At 46.6% G+C, this 13,208-nt stretch overlaps 1 protein-coding gene across 1 annotated transcript in view; it reads right to left on the reverse strand.

Moving 5' to 3' along the window:
* LOC110507672 (protocadherin-16) overlaps nucleotides 1–9,733 on the reverse strand; it is a 197,636-nt gene extending 187,903 nt beyond the window's left edge. The window contains exon 1 of the mRNA XM_036964819.2: nucleotides 9,263–9,733. The gene's annotated coding sequence lies outside the window, so the exon portion shown is untranslated. The remainder of the gene's footprint in view (nucleotides 1–9,262) is intronic.
* Between the last annotated feature and the right edge of the window lie 3,475 nt (nucleotides 9,734–13,208).

Below are 13,208 nucleotides of genomic sequence, written 5' to 3' on the forward strand. Positions count from 1 at the left end.
ATTCCCTTTATAGTGCACTATTTCTGACCAAAGGTAGTGCACTAGTATAAAACAAATAGGGTGCAATTTGGGCAGCAGCCAAAGTGCTTCCACAGGGGCAGGTCAAGGGAACAGGAAAGGTGCAGGTCAAGGGGCCAGGGAGGGGCAGGTTAAGTTAAGGGGCCAGGGAAAGGGGCAGGTTAAGGGGCAGGTTAAGGGGCCAGGAAAGGGGCAGGTCAAGGGGCAGGTCAAAGGGGCAGGTTAAGGGGCCAGGGAAAGGGGCAGGTTAAGGGGCAGGTTAAGGGGCAGGTCAAAGGACCAGGGAAGGGGCAGGTTAAGGGGCAGGTCAAAGGACCAGAGAAAGGGGCAGGTTAAGGGGCCAGGAAAGGGGCAGGTCAAGGGGCCAGGGAAGGGGCAGGTTAAGGGGCAGGTCAAAGGACCAGGGAAAGGGGCAGGTTAAGGGGCCAGGGAAAGGGGCAGGTTAAGGGGCCAGGGAAGGGGCAGGTTAAGGGGCCAGGGAAGGGGCAGGTCAAGGGGCCAGGGAAAGGGGCAGGTTAAGGGGCAGGTCAAAGGACCAGGGAAAGGGGCAGGTTAAGGGGCCAGGGAAAGGGGCAGGTTAAGGGGCAGGTCAAGGGGCCATGGCAAGGGGCAGGTCAAAGGGCCAGGGAAAGGGGCAGGTTAAGGGGCAGGTTAAGGGGCCAGGGAAGGGGCAGGTTAAGGGGCAGGTTAAGGGGCAGGTCAAAGGACCAGGGAAAGGGGCAGGTTAAGGGGCCAGGGAAAGGGGCCAGGGATAGAGGCTGGTCAAAGGACCAGGGAAAGGGGCAGGTTAAGGGGCCAGGGAAAGGGGCTGGTCAAAGGACCAGGGAAAGGGGCAGGTTAAGGGGTCAGGGAAAGGGGCGGGGCAAGGGGCCATGCATGGCAAGAGGCGGGGCAAGGGGCCATGCATGGCAAGGGGCAGGTCAAGGGGCCAGGGAAAATAGCAGGTCAGGGGCCCAGGGAAAGGGGCAGGTCAAGGGGCCAGGGAAGGGGCAGGTCAAGGGGCAGGTCAAGGGGCCAGGGAAAATAGCAGGTCAAGGGCCCAGGGAAAGGGGCAGGTCAAGGGGCCAGGGCGGGGCAGGTTAAGGGGCCATTGAAAGGGGCAGGTCAAGGGGCCAGGGAAGGGGCAGGTCAAGGGGCAGGTCAAAGGACCAGGGACAGGGCAGGTCAAGGGGCCAGGGAAGGGCCAGGGAAAGGGGCAGGTTAAGGGGCCAGGGAAAGGGTGGGTCAAGGGGCCAGGGAAAGGGGCGGGTCAAGGGGCCAGGAAAAGGGGCGGGTCAAGGGGCCAGGGAAAGGGGCGGGTCAAGGGGCCAGGGAAAGGGGCAGGTCAAGGGGCCATGCATGGCAAGGGGCAGGTCAAGGGGCCATGCATGGCAAGGGGCAGGTCAAAGGGCCATGGCAAGGGGAAGGTCAAGGGGTCATGGCAAGGGGCAGGTCAAGGGGCCAGGGAAGGGGCAGGTCAAGGGGCCAGGGAAGGGGCAGGTCAAGGGCCCAGGGAAAGAGGCAGGTAAAGGGGCCAGGGAAGGGGCAGGTCAAGGGGCCAGGAAAAGCCATCCCCATCACAGAGCTCTGATGTGTGCGCTGTGTGTTCCCTGGCTGTCCATGCACTCCCTCCCCTGGCCATTACAAACACACAGAGCATTGGAAAAACACACGGCGCCTCCGTTCACACGCACACACACACACACGCACACACACACGTCCAGGAAAAGCAAGATCATCTCTTTCCCACATAAACGGAGACCGAATCAGACGGACCTGCCTACGGTATTTGTTGGTTAGGGTGTTTGTGTAAGACGCTGTGCGAGCGAACAGAGAAAAACATGCACTCCTCTTCAGGCCTTTGAACATGATCCTGTCAGATTTGATATTGCTGTGGGCGTGGCTGTATTGGGCCGATTGCGTGATTAGAAACACATGGGCACAGTTATCAGAAAGAGGCTCCTGACCACATACAGCTGAGAGTAGAGGTCAACTCCTATGGTTTTGTTCTCAGATGAATGACTCACATGTCAACCCTACAAGGCCTACTGTGCCGTTAGTAGCAAGCTTGCTTTAGACTTCACATGAATTGACTACCTACACTACTGTTCAAAAGTTTGGGGTAACTTAGAAATATCCTTAAATAAATGTTTTTGTCCATTAAAATAACATCAATTTGATCAGAAATTGTATTTATTTATTTTATTTCACCTTTATTTAACCAGGTAGGCAAGTTGAGAACAAGTTCTCATTTACAGTTGCGACCTGGAAAGGATAAAGCAAAGCAATTCGACATATACAACAACAGAGTTACACAGAGTAAAACAAACATACAGTCAATAATACAGTAGGAAAATAAGTCTATATACAATGTGAGCAAATGAGGTGAGACAAGGGAGGTAAAGGCAAAAAAAAGGCCATGATGGTGAAGTAAATACAATATAGCAAGTAAAACACTGGAATGGTAGACTTGCAGTGGAAGAATGTGCAAAGTAGAGATATAAATAATGGGGTGCAAAGGAGCAAAATAAATAAATACAGTAGGGGAAGCGGTAGCTGTTTGGGCTAAATTATAGATGGGCTATGTACAGGTGCAGTTATCTGTGAGCTGCTCTGACAGCTGGTGCTTAAAACTAGTGAGGGAGATAAGTGTTTCCAGTTTCAGAGATTTTTGTAGTTCGTTCCAGTCATTGGCAGCAGAGAACTGGAAGGAGAGGTGGCCAAAGGAAGAATTGGTTTTGGGGGTGACCAGAGAGATATACCTGCTGGAGCACGTGCTACAGGTGGGTGCTGCTACAGTGACCAGCGAGCTGAGATAAGGGGGGACTTTACCTAACAGGGTCTTGTAGATGATCTGGAGCCAGTGGGTTTGGCGACGAGTTTGAAGCGAGGGCCAGCCAACGAGAGCGTACAGGTCGCAGTGGTGGGTAGTATATGGGGCTTTGGTGACAAAATGGATGGCACTGTGATAGACTGCATCCAATTTATTGAGTAGGGTATTTGAGGCTATTTTGTAAATGACACCCCCGAAGTCGAGGATCGGTAGGATGGTCAGTTTTACTGGTATGGGTATGTTTGGCAGTATGAGTAAAGGATGCTTTGTTTGCGAAATAGGAAGCCAATTCTAGATATTTAACTTTGGATTGGAGATGTTTGATGTGAGTCTGGAAGGAGATATAAATACAGTGTAGACATTGTTAATGTTGTAAATGACTATTGTATCTGGAAACGGCTGTTTTTTAATGGAATATCTACATAGGAGTACAGAGGCCCATTATCAGCAACCATCACTCCTGTGTTCCAATGGCACGTTGTGTTAGCTAATCCAAGTTCATCATTTAAAAGGCTAATTGATCATTAGAAAACCCTTTTGCAATTATGTTAGCACAGCTGAAAACTGTTGTTCTGGTTAAAGAAGCAATAAAACTGTCCTTCTTTAGACTAGTTGAGTATCTGGAGCATAAGGATTTGTTGGTTCAATTACAGGCTCAAAATTGCCAGAAACAAATTACTTTCTTCTGAAACTCGTCAGTCTATTCCGTTGAAAAGTCTGCCGTTTCCAGCTACAATAGTCATTTACAACATTAACAATGTCTACACTGTATTTCTTCTTTACACTGTATTTTTTGGTAGTGTATGTATCACTTCAACTGCAACTAGCAATTACTACAGTTATCTGTTGTGTCAACATATAGGTATGTTATTATCCCTAGTTAACACAATCACAAGATTAACTAATCTCGTCATCAAATATAAACTGTGCAATTTATACTACAGTAATAGACCGTGTCATACTAACTGATGACCAATGCAACTGACCCGAAGTTATCTGTTGTGACATCTTCTAGCATCTTCTCAGTTTCAGTTTCAAGTTGTATTAGTTTCAAGTTGTATATGTACAGTATACACATGGTATACACCGTCCAATGAAATGCTTACGTGCAGGTTCCTTCTTGACAATGCAACAACAATAAATAATAAAAGATAAGAATACGAACGTAAAGTAAATGGCTCGGTAGAATAGAATAAACATTTTAGTATATGTATAATACACAATTTATAGTCCAATATTTACAAGTGTTTTGGGGGAAGGAGGGATGGAGGCCAGTGTGGGCCTTGAGGTCATGGAAGGAGCAATTCCCGTACCAGGCTGTGATACAACCGGTCAGGGCGCTGTCGCTAGACCCAGGGAGCATGCCAAATTTCTTCAGCCGCCTTAGGAAGCAGAGATGCTTTGCGCCCTCTTGACAAGATGGTGTTGGTGATGTTGGTCCATGACAAGTCCTCTGTGATGTGGACACAGAGGAACTTAAAACTTGTGACTCTCTCTACTGCAGTCCCATTGATGTCAATCGGAGCATGTTACCTCCTCTGCTTCCTGAAGTCAACATCAACTCCTTTGTTTTGCTGACGTTGGGAGAGGTAGATGTTCTAAAGATGAACTTACCACCAACCATTCATAGTTCATACTATCAGACGTTTGGCATCCTACTATCATAACAGACACATGCTAAGCAGATTATGCCTTGTGAAATCATTGTCTAGTCTTAACTTCAATCTAAGTGTCTGAAACACTGACGATGATGGGCCTATAAACACCTAGCTGTAGGTACTGTAGGTAGGTAGAGTCTCCTGAAACCACTAGCGTGCGTGTGTTTGTACTGTACACACCCCTCAACCCTGGTCCATGATGGGAAAGCCAGTCCAGAGACTCAAAGGCTCCACTGGCTCGAAGGCTACACTGGCCAACTCGTCTATTGAGCAGATGCTCCACGACTCTCTGTCTTGGGGGAAACATGCTCTGTTACACCAGGGGCCAGTAAAACTATGACAAACCGTACCAGGAGCCAAGACAAGGTCTGCGTCCCAAATGGCACCAATTCCCTATCTAGTACATTACTTTGACCGGGACCTATGTGCCATTTGGGATGCAGTCTAGGGCCTGCCTGGTCAGTCTTAGAGGAACGTTTTCTGGCTGTGTTGTTACAACAATCCTGACAAAAACAACCAGAACATCCATAATTGATTGGCTTTGCTGTGTCAGACCAAGACTAGAGACTGCCAAGTAGATATGACCATCAAAGACTGAGATGGACACTTTCAATGTACAATGCAGCTGCATACCTCTGTTATTACTGTAGTTAGCCTTCATACGATGTTAATATATACTTCTCTGTTACGGCTGTCAAAAACAACAACCAGGAAATCAATCAGAAAGTATTGGCTCTGGTATGCTGTTGTGTTCACTCCCCTCCATACAGTATGTTATAAACCCTTCATCCTCATCATCACCCCAGGCACACTGCAAATAGAGTCAAATAATTACCTCATCATGGATCTTCTGGGACTTGACTGATGACATAATCATTGGATTGTCATAAAAGCCCCTCCGAGGATTTTGTCTGAGGTTTCCTCCAACAATTCTGCATAATTTCCATCAGTGTTTTCTTTGTAAACTGTATACAGTTTTTATCCTCAGTCCAGCCACTCTACAGTGATTGGCATTAACACAACTCTTTCCTTGGCTTTAGTCTCCTGTGATTGGATCACAGATGTAACCAATGGCTGCTTGCAAAATCATATTCAGGAAATTAATGGCTGATCATCAAGGTACTCTTAGAAAATACACCTAGCACTCATGCCTCCAAATTAGAGGTTGACTGATTAATCGGAATGGCCGATTAATTAGGGCCGATTTCAAGTTTTCATAACAATCGGAAATCGGTATTTTTGGGCGCCGATTTGCCGATGAAAAATACATAAATTTATTTTTTATACCTTTATTTAACTAGGCAAGTCAGTTAAGAACACATTCTTATTTTCAATGACAGCCTAGGAACGAACGGTGGGTTAACTGCCTCGTTCAGGGGCAGAACGACAGATTTTCACCTTGTCAGCTCGGGGGATCCAATTTTACTGTTAACAAGTCCAACGCAATAACGACTTGCCTCTCTCTCATTGCACTCCACAAGGAGACTGCCTGTTACGCGAATGCAGTAAGCCAAAGTAAGTTGCTAGCTAGCATTAAACTTATCTTATAAAAAACAATCAATCATAATCACTAGTTAACTACACATGGTTGATGATATTACTAGATATTATCTAGTGTGTCCTGCGTTGCATATAATCTGACTGAGCATACAAGCATACAAGTATCTAAGTATCTGACTAAGAGGTGAGCGGTGGTAGGCAGAAGCAAGCGCGTAAACATTCATTCAAACAGCACTTTTGTGCGTTTTGCCAGCAGCTCTTCGTTGTGCGTCAAGCATTGCGCTGTTTATGACTTCAAGCCTATCAACTCCCGAGATGAGGCTGGTGTAACCGAAGTGAAATGGCTAGCTAGTTAGCGCGCGCTAATAGTGTTTCAAACGTCACTCGCTCTGAGCCTTCTAGTAGTTGTTCCCCTTGCTTGCATGGGTAACGCTGCTTCGATGGTGGCTGTTGTCGTTTTGTTGCTGGTTCGAGCCCAGGGAGGAGCGTGGAGAGGGATGGAAGCTATACTGTTACACTGGCAATACTAAAGTGCCTATAAGAACATCCAATAGTCAAAGGTTAATGAAATACAAATGGTATAGAGGGAAATAGTCCTATAATTCCTATAATAACTACAACCTAAAACTTCTTACCTGGGAATATTGAAGACTCATGTTAAAAGGAACCACCAGCTTTCATATGTTCTCATGTTCTGAGCAAGGAACTTAAACGTTAGCTTTCTAACATGGCACATATTGCACTTTTACCTTCTTCTCCAACACTTTGTTTTTTCATTATTTAAACCAAATTGAACATGTTTCATTATTTACTTGAGGCTAAATTGATTTAATAAGTGTTCATTCAGTATTGTTGTAATTGTCATTATTAAAAAAATAATAATAAATGATTAATCGGTATTGGCGTTGAAAAATCATAATCGGTCGACCTCTACTCCAAAGATCCTGTAGGCTTTAGCTCAGTGAGCTAGCACAGTCTTTTGGCATGCCCTCTTGTTTCTATAAGAAAACACCAAATGATACAATGAGCTATCTATCTCACATGGGGCTTCACTGATAGGAGATATGTTTGGCATTCCTCTCCAGCGGGGGCTAATGACTGTCATTGTTACCTTAACTATTATTATTATCGATGAGGACCAGGAACATTCCTTGGCTCTCCCTTCAAAATGGATACGATGTGACATAGGTACACAATGTGTTGCAGGGTGCTTTAACACAACACTGACACCCAGGAGGGAAACCCCCAACATAGTGTTTTAACTGATGAATGGGTGGAGAGAGAGAGAAAAGGGGAGGAACGTCAGCATACTGGTCTTACAGACAGTGCTCCAGGACAATAGAGAAGGAGGATGACTCTGGAGCACCATGGAAACCAGCATACTAACAGATAGAGGCTGAGTCCAGAAGGGTACCTTATTCCCCATATCGAGTGCATTACTTTAGACCAGAGCCTTATGGTCAGAGAATATGGGCTATGAACCTATGAGATGAGACCTGTGGGCTCTGGTCAAAAGTAATGCACTATAAAAGGAATAGGGTGCCATTTCAAGTGCAAACAATCTGTTTAGGGATATGGAACCCAATTGAGTTCAAATGAATGAATTAGACATTTGTGAAAGGATTGCAAGGAACACAGTGATTCACTTCACACCTTAATGTACAGAGCCTTGTTGACACTGTAATGCATATGACCTACTGCAACCTTCTGACTGTCAGTATATAGTACAGGACGAACACTGAATTATGTCACAATGGCACAGCATTACACCCCAGCCAACAATAGAATTCCATGGATAAAACAATTTGAGAGGAATGTTTTGTAGGGAGAGGGGAAAGGAAAAAAAGACCCAATGGCACCCTGTTCCCTATATAGTGCACTAGCCTACTTTTGACCAGAGCCCTATAAAGTGCACTATATAGGGAATAGGGTGCCATTTGGGAAGGACACCAAATACAGTGGAGTGACACCCTAGTGAATTATTTGACTGGTGGAGAGAGTATTATTAAACTAATTGTTTGAGATTGATGCTGTTGGTTATGGTGACGTTGCCAATGAAAATGTGCTCTAAAACAGTATGGACCATGACGGGTAGCCTACCACAGATTTGAATTCTAATCTAAAACATAATATTACTTTCTCAATCATTTCGGAAAACCATGACCAATTGCTTTAAAGGTTTGATGTGTTTTTGTTATAATCATATTAGTGGTGTGTGGTTGTGTGACTGCCTTTTTTAAATGTCTTAAATGATATTAACTGGGAAAGCAAGGGCAGCTAGAAATGTATAGTTCTATCGATGTGTCGATTCTTTGTTACATAATTCGTTTTTGCTAGGAAAGTTTTTTTTTTAAGTTCAAAATGTTGAAATAGGATAACCTACAGTTTAGGATCTCAGCTAGAGCTATAGATCCTACAGTCTACGGTAGGGAGACATTGCCCTCGTGTTCTCTTTTCTCGCATACAATGCAATATAATGTAGGGCCTTTTGTTAAATAGCCCACACATGGATTTTTTTTCTCGAGAAAAAGCTCCCCCCTCGTGGAGAGTTGGCAGCAGTAGCCTAGTGTTATGCCGTCTGAAATAAGTGCTTGCCCCCACAGAGGGAAGCAAAATCACAGAGTTAGAGAGCAGCGAGCAGCGGAGAGGAGAGCACTCTGTCAGGACCAGATGGTTTGGGTTAGAATGAGAATCACTATTCAGGCAGCGGTTCCACCGTTCTGCCTGCCTGTCGATAGCAGTTTCACCAGTCGGGATAATCATCAGCCTATACATAATGTGACAAGCCTAAAAATCACTGACAGCTGTCCTGTCCATAGGTCCTGCTGACTTCTCAAATATACATCAATTGAAGTGTAAAAATTAAATTGAGAGTAAATGTGATAACTGTATAACATATCAGCGTCAAATACCATGTTTAATTTCCTGGAGTCAATTCTACGAAACGTATTTTTGCACTTTGGACCCAAAAGAGTAAAAAAAAAGTGTATTAAAAAGAAGAAAAAGAACAAGACAAAATAAAATATTCAGCTTTAAAAGCATCCAAGCTTGAAAATAGTCTCTATTCTGGACATGACAACCATGCTAAGATTTTCTCTCAAGCTTTAGCCTAATAAAACGTCCATGCAACTAGTGCAATGTATAACAATGTATGAACGTATCGCAACAATGTATCAAATGTATCTCAACAATGTATAATTATTACCACGTTGTCTTCAGCTAGCAAGGTGAGACAGACATTTGACAGTAGCAAAACCCCGCAACAAGGACTTACATTCATCTGCTTCTTCTCTGCCTCTTTGAGCGCACGTCTGTTAGCAAATATCCCAACTATTAACGGTCGCTTCTTCAAACGAATCCCTTGTGGAGTAAAAAAGATAGATTACAAATCTAAATTAAAGTTTAAAAAAAACACTAAATTATATCCATTTCAGAAAGACAAAGCGGTATCCTTTAGAAAGTATCCCTTTGGATGGTGAATGCGTTTTCCCTCCAGCAACCTCCTCTTGTGATTGCTTCTGTCCCCTATCAGGTACAGGTGACGAGGGATATGCAATTCAAAACAACTTTTTCCGCGAACGTTTCCTTTCTTTGGTTTCAATTTTGTAGTCAGAACGTTATCAACTTCTCGGAATCGGGACAGCATCCACACTAACAGTTACTGGAGCGTCTAGTTGCAGAGCTACTGCCGCTGCTGCCTCTCCTTGCACGGAGTGAAACCCGACACCTCTCTATTGCTATGGACGGCCCTCCTTCAGATTGAGCTAATTTATTCAACAAGTGAAGAAGTGTACGGTTATGTTGTTTGACAGCGCGGTGCTAAAGAGATGCCATGGAGAGAGCAGAGGAGAAGAGAGGAGAATTCTGAACTCTGGTGCCACCAAGCTATGTAAAAGAGAAGTGTATATCATCAGAATGTCTTTGGGTTCTAAATATCTCAAACCTGATGAGCTGATTGGGCTACTCTGACCCACCTGTCTTCGGTAAAGGACCTTTTTGGCATAGTGAAGTAAATTCAATGTTTCAGAAACACAATTATGTAATGGATTAGCAACATATTTGTCATTAACAACATATTTGTCATCAACAAATATTACACAACATCACTGAAAAAGAAAAGGGGCATTTGGACCATAACAAATATATGCTACAGTAGACCTCCATGACATTGTTATGAAAACAGAATGGTTTTCCCTCTCAGGCAATAAAGGGTGTGAAGAACTTCAATAGAATATGTAGAATGCCCAGACAGACACAGCCCTGTTATAAAATAAAGAACAGAGAGAAGAGAGAGCCAGACTACTGGGTTATGTCCCAAATGGCACCATATGCTCTATATATTGGACTATTGGTCTAAAGTAGTGCACTGCCAAGGGAATAGGGTGTTATTTGGGACGCATCCTTGCTCTCATGTTAGAGTCTTGTCACCGAGCCCTGTTCTTCTCTCCTTCTGGCGACTGCTTGGTTGAGAGGAGCATGTTACAGCTCCAGTCATATGCATCCAAAATGGCACCCTACACCCTATTTGGTTTTAAATATACTTAAGTATCAAAAGTCAATGTGATTGCTTTACTTAAGTATCAAAGTAAAAGTACAAGTATAAATAATTTCAAATTCCTTATATTTTCACATTTTAATTTATTTACAGATAGCCAGGGGCACACCAACACTTATACATTTAAAACGAAGCAGTGTTCAGTGAGTCCTCCAGATCAGAGGCAGTAGGGATTACCAGGGATGTTCTCTTGATAAGTGTGTGAATTATAAAATGTTCCTGTCCTGCTAACCATTCAAAATGTAACGAGTACTTTTGGATGTCAGGGGAAATGTATGGAGTGAAAAATACATAATTTTGTTTAGATATGTAGTGAAGTAAAAGTTGTTAAAAATATAAATAGTAAAGTAAAGTACAGATATCCTGAAAACAACTTAAGTAAAGTATTTTTACTTAAGTACTTTACACCACTGCTAATCCAGTCTTCTCTCTGGAAGAACCATGGTTTTATCTTCTCCAGAGCCGGAGCCATGGCCTTGGATCACTTCCTGGTACTATGTCACACCCTGATCTGTTTCACCGGTTCTTGTGATTGTCTCCACCCCCTCCTGGTGTCGCTTATTATCCCCGTTGTATTTATCCCTGTGTTTCCTGTCTCTCTTTGCCAGTTTGTCTTGTTTACCAAGTCAACCAGCGGTTTTCCTTGCTCCTATTTTTTCCCCAGTCTCTTTTGGTGCTAGTCCTCCTGGTTTCGACCCTTGCCTGTCCTGACTCCGAACCCGCCTGCCTGACCACTCTGCCTGTTATGTCTTCAAGTCTGCCTATCCCCTTGTACTGATCTGGTTACTGAACCCCTGCCTGGCCTGACCTTGAGACTGCCCTTTGTCTGGTACTGTTTTGACCTCTGACCCGGTTTATGAACTCTCGCCTGTCCCCAACCTACCTTTTGCCTACCCCTTGGATTAATAAATATCAGAGCTCAACCATCTGCTTCCTGTGTCTCGCCTTGGGTCCTTATATACTATCAATCAGTAGAAACAGTTGTTTTAAAATCCCAACCTGTCGATCATAAGAGTATGGACGAGGAACCGTGGGTTGGAGTTCATTCACTTCCCTTACTGTGACGGCTGCTTGACATGTCTTGACTGTGAACATCCAGGTCTGAATAGTCACAAAAGTTTCATCTGTTTCTGTAAGGGATTTCTTCCATTGACGGAGAGGCGGACCAAAACGCAGCGTGGTGGTTATTCATGTTTTAATAAATCACTACACATGAACAAACTAACAAAAACAAGAAATGTGAAAACGCAAAACAGTCCTATCCTGTGACAACAAACACAGTGACAGGAACAATCACCCACAAACACACAGTGACACCCAGGCTACCTAAGTATGATTCTCAATCAGAGACAACTAATGACACCTGCCTCTGATTGAGAACCATACTAGGCCGAAACATAGAAATACCCAAATTATAGAAAAACAAACATAGACTGCCCACCCAACTCACGCCCTGACCATACTAACTACATACAAAACAAAGGAAATAGAGGTCAGAACGTGACAGTACCCCCCCCCCAAAGGTGCGGACTCCGGCCGCAAAACCTTGACCTATAGGGGAGGGTCTGGGTGGGCGTCTGTCCGCGGTGGCGGCTCTGGCGCGGGACGCGGACCCCACTTCACCATTGTCTTAGTCCGCCTTATTGTCCGCCTCCGTGGCCTTCTCACCATGGCCACCCTTCTCAATGACCCCACTGGACAGAGGGGCTGCTTGGGGCAGAGGGGCAGCTCGGGACAGAGGTGAAGCAGCTGCTCGGGACAGAGGGACAACTGCTCGGGACAGAGGAGCAGCTGCTCGGGACAGAGGAGCGGCAGCAGCTCGGGACAGAGGAGCGGCAGCAGCTCGGGACAGAGGGGCGGCAGCAGCTCGGGACAGAGGGGCGGCAGCAGCTCGGGACAGAGGGGCAGCAGCTGCTCGGGACAGAGGGGCAGCAGCTGCTCGGGACAGAGGGGCAGCTGCTCGGGCGGCCCCTGGCTGACTGGCGGCACTGGCGGCCCCTGGCTTACTGGCGGCCCCTGGCTGACTGGCGGCACTGGCGGCCCCTGGCTGACTGGCGGCCCCTGGCTGACGGGCGGCCCCTGGCTGACGGGCGGCACTGGCGGCCCCTGGCTGACGGGCGGCACTGGCGGCCCCTGGCTGACGGGCGGCACTGGCGGCCCCTGGCAGACGGGCGGCACTGGCGGCCCCTGGCAGACGGGCGGCACTGGCGGCCCCTGGCAGACGGGCGGCACTGGCGGCTCCTGGCAGACGGGTGGCACTGGCGGCGCTGGGCAGACGGGCGGCACTGGCGGCGCTGGGCAGACGGGCGGCACTGGCGGCGCTGGGCAGACAGGCGGCACTGGCGGCGCTGGGCAGACGGGCGGCACTGGCGGCGCTGGGCAGACGGGCGGCACTGGCGGCGCTGGAGAGGAGGAAGGCTCTGGAAGCGCCGGACTGAGTAGCTCTCGTAGCGCCGAACAGGCGGGAGACTCCGGCAGCGCTGGACAGGAGGAAGGCTCTGGTAGCGCCGGAGAGGCGGGAGACTCCGGCAGCGCTGGAGAGGAGGGAGCCCCTGTAAGGATGGGCCGGAGAGACAGCCTGGTACGGGGGGCTGCCACCGGAGGGCTGGTGCGTGGAGGTGGTGACGGATAGACCGGGCCGTGCAGGCGCACTGGAGCTCTTGAG

This window comes from Oncorhynchus mykiss, chromosome 27 (genome assembly GCF_057628025.1).
Source record: "Oncorhynchus mykiss isolate SJ-2025 chromosome 27, ASM5762802v1, whole genome shotgun sequence".
Lineage (NCBI taxonomy): Eukaryota > Metazoa > Chordata > Actinopteri > Salmoniformes > Salmonidae > Oncorhynchus > Oncorhynchus mykiss.